We start from the raw sequence: 7,824 nt of genomic DNA on the forward strand, positions 1-7,824 counted from the left end.
CAGAGATTGCAGTGAGCCAAGTTGGTGCCATTGCACTCCAGCCTGACCAACAGAGTGAGACTCTGTCTCAAAAAAAAAGAAAAAAAAATGATCCTCCTGCCTCGGCCTCCCAAATAGTTGGGACTACAGGCACGTGCCAACATGCCTGGTTAGTTTTTTAAAAAACATTTTGTAGTGACTGGGTCTCACTGTGTTGCTTAGGCTGGTGAACTCCTGGCCTCGAGAGATCCTCCTGCCTTAGCCTCCCAAAGCACTGGGATTTTAGGTGTGACCCCCCGTGCTTGGCACAAGTATAGGTTTTTAATAGGAATTTTAGTTCTCAGTTATAAGAAAATATGTTATATAACACTAGCCTGCTAGTGAATATTCATTCCCATTCCAGATCTTCACTAGCAAGTGGCATCGTCTTGGACAAATGACTTGACCTCTCTTTGCTTCAGTTACTCTGTCAAATAGGTAGATTGGAACAGTGACAGGTGACCAAGAACCCACAATTCTACCCTGAGTGGAATTTCCATCAGTTTACTGTAATATACTGAATTATTTTCTTTTTTACTGCTTTTCACTTAAAATTTTTCGTTTTAAAAATTCACATTTACATTATTTATATTTTGATTAAAATATTAATTTACTTGTTGCAGAAACACAATTTTATGACACAAATAAACATTTAAAACAATTGCCCAATTTGAGGCTCTAAATTTTTAGACATTTCCACATGTTGGCTGATGTATGGAAGAGATTTTCTATTTTATTAGAAATTTAATTGAATAATAATAATTTCTTTTTTTCTTTTTTTGAGACAAGGTCTCACTTTGTCATCCAAACTGGAGTGCAGTGGCACCATCTCAGCTCACTGCAGCCTCAACCTCCAGGTTCAAGCAGTCCTCCTGACTCAGCCCCCTAAGTAGCTGGAACTACAGGCACATGCTACCATGCCCAGCTAATTTTTTGTAGTGATGGGGTTGCCCAGGCTGGTCTCAAACTCTTGAGCTCAAGCAATCCACCCACCTTAGCCTCCCAAAGTGTTAGGATTATAGGCGTGAGCCACCATGCCTGGCCAATAATAATAATTTATTTATCATAATTTATCTTTGTATATTGAAGCATCCATTTTATAAACTGAAATAAAAATCTTTTATAGTTCTGGACAGGTTTAAAATGGAATAATATGGTTATGTCTGGTTTTAACATCAGATGAATTGAAAAAGACATGTTTTTTTAAAAAATAGCACACCCTTCATGTTCAGTGGTGAAAGAGTAGGAAGAAATTTTTTGCCTTTACTAAATAAATATCAATTAAACTTAAAATATTAGGTCATTTGCTCTGATGATTTTACAATCTCAAATGGAAACAGATTTTAGCCTGGGGGTCAGATGGGGCAAGGATAGACATCTCAGGTAATATTTTCAATGCTATGGCGATTTTAGAGATGTTTTTCTATGCACTTGCCTAGAGCAGAATAAATATGTAAGTCTGGCAGTTTAAATATGTACCTTAAAACTCTACCAACTTAAAATGCAAACAGCTGTTGTAATGCAATAGGAAAATAATCTAATTTTTTAAAAGGGCAAGAGGCTTGAAATGTCACTTCACAAATGTATATAAAAGGCTAAAAAGCATATGCAAAAATATTCAGCATGCTAGGCACACTGGTGCGTGCCTATAGTTCCAGCTACTTGGGAGGCTGAGGTGGGAGGCAGGAGGCTCGCTTGAGTCCAGGAGTTCAAGACTAGCCTGGGTAACATAGTGACACCCTGTCTTAAAACAAAACCAAAAAAAACCAAAAAGTTTCATTTTAAAAAAAAGTTCAGGCCGGGCGTGGTGGCTCACGCCTGTAATCCCAGCACTTTGGGAGGCCGAGGCGGGCGGATCACAAGGTCAGGAGATCGAGACCAAGGTGAAACCCCGTCTCTACTAAAAAAAATACAAAAAATTAGCCGGGCGCGGTGGCGGGTGCCTGTAGTCCCAGCTACTCAGGAGGCTGAGGCAGGAGAATGGCGGGAACCCGGGAGGCGGAGCTTGCAGTGAGCCAGGATCGCGCCACTGCACTCCAGCCTGGGCGACAGAGGGAGACTCCGCCTCAAAAAAATAAAAATAAAAATAAAAATTTAAAAAATTTAAAAAAATTTTTTAAAAAGTTCAGCATCATTAGTCCTTAGAGAAATGAAAATGGAATCCAAAACGAGATATCTCTACACATCCACTAGATTAACTAAAAGTAGCAGATTGACAACACCAAGAATTGACAAGGATTTAGGTAACAAACTCTCATACGCTGCTAGTGAGAGTGTAAAATGGTACACCATTTTGGAAAACGGCTTCGCAATTTCTTACCATGTGACCCAGCAATTACATTCCTAAGTATATACCCAAGAGAAACAAACAAACAAACAAAAAATGTCCACATAAAGACTTGTACCTAAATGTTCATAGTGGCTTAATTCATAATATAGCCCAAAACTAAAAAGAACCCAAATGTCCATCAGCAGGGAAATGAATAAATTGTTATCTATTCACACAATGAGAATTACTGATACACAAAACAACAGGGATGAAGTTAAAAACATTCAACTGAGTGAAAAAAAAAAACCTAGACTAAAGAGTCATATAATGTGATTCCATTTCTAATAAGCTCTGTAACTGTTAAACTTAACCTATAATTGATAGAAGTCAAATTAGTAATTGCCTGGGACAGGGAGTGGAAAAGAGACATTTCCATGGTAAAGGAAATGTTTACTGTTTTTTGTTTTTTTCTGTTTTTTTTTTTTTTTTTTTTTTGAGATGGAGTTTCGTTCTTGTTGCCCAGGCTGGGGTGCAATGGCACAATCTCGGCTCACTGCAACCTCCACCTCCCAGGTTCAAGTGATTCTCCTGTCTCAGCCTCCTGAGTAGCTGGGATTACAGGCGCCAGCCACCACGCCCAGCTAATTCTTTGTGTTTTTAGTAGAGACGGGGTTTCACCATGTTGGCAAGGCTGGTCTCGAACTTCTGACCTCAGGTGATCCGCCAGCCTCGGCCTCCCAAAGTGCTGGGATTACAGGCGTGAGCCACTGCGCCCGGCTTGGAAATGTTTACTATCTTAACTATAGTAGTGAAGGTTACATAAGACCACACGTTTAAATAGATGTGTTTTACTTTATGTAAATTATAACTCAATAAGGTTGGTAAAAACACACACACACACACAGACACGTGCGCGCGTGCACCACGAAGTATCACACGGGGGCTGCCTCGCCCTGGCACTGATACCTGAACGTTGAGCGCGAGCCCGCGGAGATGAACGCTTTAACTAAGGTGAAGCTGATCAACGAGCTGAATGAGGAAGAGGTCAAGCTTGGGGTGGCCGATAAGGTGTCCTGGCACTCTGAGTACAAGGACAGCGCCTGGATCTTCCTGGGAGGGCTTCCTTATGAACTGACTGAAGGGGACATCATCTGTGTATTCTCACAATATGGGGAGATTGTTAACATTAATCTTGTGCGGGACAAGAAGACTGGGAAATCCAAAGGATTCTGTTTCCTCTGCTATGAAGACCAGAGGAGCACGATTCTGGCCGTTGACAATTTTAATGGGATCAAGATCAAAGGAAGAACTATCCGAGTGGATCATGTGTCTAACTATCGGGCTCCTAAGAACTCGGAAGAAATGGATGATGTAACCAAAGAGCTCCACAAGGGCTCCCGTGGGGCTCATACCTGCTCGTCGAGTTTGTCTCAGAGCTCTGAAGACGAAAAACCAACAAAAAAGCACAAGAAGGAGAAAAAGGAAAAAAAGAAAAGAAAGAAAGAAAAAGAGAAAACTGATCGGTTGGTACAGGAAGAGCAACCATCCTCTTCTTCACCCAGAAGCAAGACAGTAAAGGAAAGGGATGACCCTGGCCCTAAGAAGCACAGCAGCAAGAACTCCGGGAGAGCTCAGAAGTCACAGCCCAGGGAGAGGCGGAAGCTCCCCGAGGCCAGGACTGCCTACTATGGTGGAGTAGAGGACATAGAAAGGGAGCAGCAGAAGGAGAAACCCAAGCACGAGCACAAGTCCTCAAGTGGGAGGGAGGCAAGAGAAGAAACAACCAGGGATAGGGACAGAGGGCGGAGCTCAGACACACTTTCTAGCCCGTACAACGTTCATTCCGAAGGGCGTAGTCACAGAACTCGAAGCAGGAGCCAAGATAAATCCTATAGGCATAAAAAGACCCGGCGCTCCTGGGAGTGAGAGTCTTCGAATCCCAGTGACCGTAGGCATCACTGAAGACTGTGCAGTTGCTTAGTAGATTTGGAAATAATTATGTTTTTTAAATGCAGTAAAATTCAATTGGGTTGTTACTATTTTTGTATCTAAAACTTTTGGGGCTGGATTCTTTTAATCCCTTGAGCATTAGAGTCATTGAGAGGGCTGCAGTTTCAACAGCTAGATATCCTGAATATTTTTTGCACCATCCATTGTCCTTGTACTAGAGTATGTGTCCTAAATTTTGGTTCATAAATATGGCTTTTGAACCCATAGACCCCAATTGAAGATGGAATTTTCAGGGAAGGGAAAATACCAGATAATTCTATTATTCTAGTCTTTGTGTTCAATGTTAGGAGCCCAGCATTACAGGACCTTTCCAGTTACTAGTTTTGGACAGTTTGATGGGAATAAATGGGTTAGGAATTGTTGTTATTCTTATTCTTATTCTACTTCTTCTTCTTATTATTATTTTTGAGACGGAGTTTCGCTCTTGTAGCCCAGGCTGGAGTGCAATGGCGCGATCTTGGCTCACTGCAACCTCTGCTTCCCGGGATCAAGTGATTCCCCTGCCTCAGCCTCCCAAGTAGCTGGGATTACAGGCACCTGCCACCACTCCCAGCTAATTTTTTGTATTTTTAGTAGAGACGGGGATTTCGCCATGTTGGCCAGGCTGGTCTCGAACTCCTGACCCCACCTGCCTTGGCCTCTCAAAGTGCTGGGATTACAGGCATGGGCTACCGCGCCTGGCTGGGTTAGGATTTTAAAGATCTACCAGCTCCATGCCCAAACCTTCCTACTTAAAAAAAATTTTAATATCTTTTTCATTAAAACTTTGATTAAAAAACAAAAACAACAAGTATCAGCTTGTGAATCAGAGGCGGGCAGATCACGAGGTCAAGAGATTGAGACCTGCCCGGTGGGCGCCTGTAATCCCAGCACTTTGGGAGGCTAAGGCAGGCAGATCACCTGAGGTCAGGAGTTTGAGACCAGCCTGGCCAACATGGAGAAACCCCATCTTTAATAAAAATGCAAAATTAGCCATGCGTGGTGGCGCATGCCTGTAATCCCAGCTACTCGGGAGGCTGAGGCAGAAGAATTGCTTGAACCCGGGAGATGGAGGTTGCAGGGAGCCGAGATAGTGCCATTGCACTCCAGCCTGGGCAATAAGAGTGAAACTCTGTTTCAAAAAAAAAAAAAAAAAAAAGAGAGATCAAGACCATCCTGGCCAACTTGATGAAACCACGCCTCTACTAAAAATACAAAATTAGCCAGGTGTGGTGGTGCACACCTGTAGTCCCAGCTACTCGGGTGGCTGAGGCAGGAGAATCACTTGAACCTGGGAGGCAGAGGTTGCAGTGAGCCGAGATCATGCCACAGCACTCCAGCCTGGGCAACAGAGCAAGACTCTGTCTCCAAAAAAAAAAAAAAAAGGTATCATAGGGGACTATGCATCCTTATAATATCTGAAATACACAAATAAATGACTTGAAATATTTTGAAATTAAGTGGAAAAAAGTATTACAAATTACTGGCAAGTATTTCATTTGTTAACCAGAGCCAACAACTAGATTTAGCTTCCAGGACACACTTTCCAGTGGAAACTTTTAAGAAGCCAAACATCACTTGGCAATAAAATAAGAGTATTAAAAAAACCCTTATAACAAGTTAAAGCTCATGTGCTGATAACAAATGCATGAACTCAGAAGATTTCAAGGCAGATACTAGAACTAATGACTGGAAGCAGGCTAAGAAAATTAGATTGTTGAGTAGTTGCTTTTCAGAAACAAGAATTATGCTAGGTAAACAAGATGCTGCTATACCTACAATGCTTCCCTTGAAAACACCCACATCCTATCATAAAGGAGCTTACAGGTACATTTGATGCACATGTTAGAAGTGCTAATATAACTTTTTAAAAAATAGCTACTCAGGAGGCTGAGGCAGGAGAATGGCATGAACCCGGGAGGCGGAGCTTGCAGTGAACCAAGATCACGCCACTGCACTCCAGCCTGGGCGACAAAGCGAGACTCCATCTCAAAAATAAATTAATAAAGGAAAAAACTTAGTGTTTTTAATTTATTTTTTTTATTTCTGAGCACTTAGTGTTCAGAAAACACTATTGGAAAAACTAAATCTGAGTATAAATGATACCAATCTTTTTAGAATACAGTGAGTTGATAAAATTGCCTTTTTTTTTTTTTTTTTTTTTTTTATTTTGGAGAAGTCTCCCTTAACAACAACAACAAAAAAACACCTGACTTTAAAAATATGTTAAGGCAGGCATGGTGGCTCAGGCCTGTAATCCTAGCACTTTGGGAGGCTGAGGTGTGTGAATCACCTGAGGTCAGGAGTTTGAGACCAGCCTGGACAACATGGTGAAAGCCTGTCTCTACTGAAAATACAAAGATTAGTCAGGTGTGGTGGTGGGCACCTATAGTCCCAGCTACTCAGGCAGCTGAGGTGGGAGAATCACTTGAACCTAGGAGGCAGAGGTTGTAGTGAGCTGAGATCATGCCACTGCACTCCAGTCTGGGTGACAGAGCAAGACTCCATCTCAGAAAAACATAAATAAATAAAATTTTAAAAAATAAAAATATGTTAAAATATTGAGTATTTTACTCTTAATGAAAATATATAATAAAGACAACAAGAAATGCTAAATACTACTGTTGTAAAAATAATTTTGTAACTATAATATTTAAGGTATGTAAAACTTTAGGTGGTTAGTTTTATGAAAGTTCTTCATCTGAAGTTTTCAAATTTCTTTTTTTAAATTTATTTTTATTATACTTTATGTTCTAGGGTACATGTGCACCACGTGCAGGTTGTTACATATGTATACATGTGCCATGTTGGTGTGCTGCACCCATTAACTCGTCATTTGCATTAGGTTTATCTCCTAATGCTATCCCTCTCCCCTCCCAAGTTTTCAAATTTCTAAGAATTTTCCTTTGATTAATTAGGTATCATAATTGACATCAGTCCAAAGTTCTGACAAAAGATGTCAAAACATCTTTCCATGCTGGTACATGGAAATTTGGTTTATTCATTTTATTCATTAAAATTACATTACTTATTTAAATTAGATTACTTTTCATAACTATATCCCCCCAAAAGATAAACAACTAAATAAAAGTCCCAATTTAGCCATTCCTCACAAAGGTGCCAGGGCTACACAGTGGGAAAAGTGCATTGTCTTCAATAAATGGTGTTGGGAAAACTGGAGGTCTATATGCAAAGGAATGAAGCTGGACTCTTACATTATATACAAAAATTAAGTAAAAATGGATTAGAGATCTAAATAAGACCTAAAACACAAAACTCCTAGAAGACAATGTAGCAGGAAAGCTTCCGGACATTGGATTTGACAATGATTTCTTGAATGTGACACCAAAGCACAGGGAAGAAAAGTGAACATAGACAAATGGGACTACACCAAACTGAAAAACTTCCGTGTATCAAAAGAAGCAACTAACAGAGTAACAAGGAAACCTATGGAATGAGGAAAAATATTTGCAAGTCATGTATTGGATCAGGGGTTAATACCCAGAGTATATAAGGAAGTCGTATAACTCAATACTACCAACAAGAAA

General features: G+C 40.6%; 1 pseudogene; it reads left to right on the plus strand.

The window, feature by feature from the left end:
• The first annotated feature begins 3,280 nt into the window (after window positions 1-3,280).
• On the plus strand, window positions 3,281-4,213 carry LOC103223814 (RNA-binding motif protein, X-linked 2 pseudogene; annotated as a pseudogene).
• The last annotated feature ends 3,611 nt before the right edge of the window (window positions 4,214-7,824 follow it).

Source organism: Chlorocebus sabaeus, chromosome 4, assembly GCF_047675955.1.
Source record: "Chlorocebus sabaeus isolate Y175 chromosome 4, mChlSab1.0.hap1, whole genome shotgun sequence".
Lineage (NCBI taxonomy): Eukaryota > Metazoa > Chordata > Mammalia > Primates > Cercopithecidae > Chlorocebus > Chlorocebus sabaeus.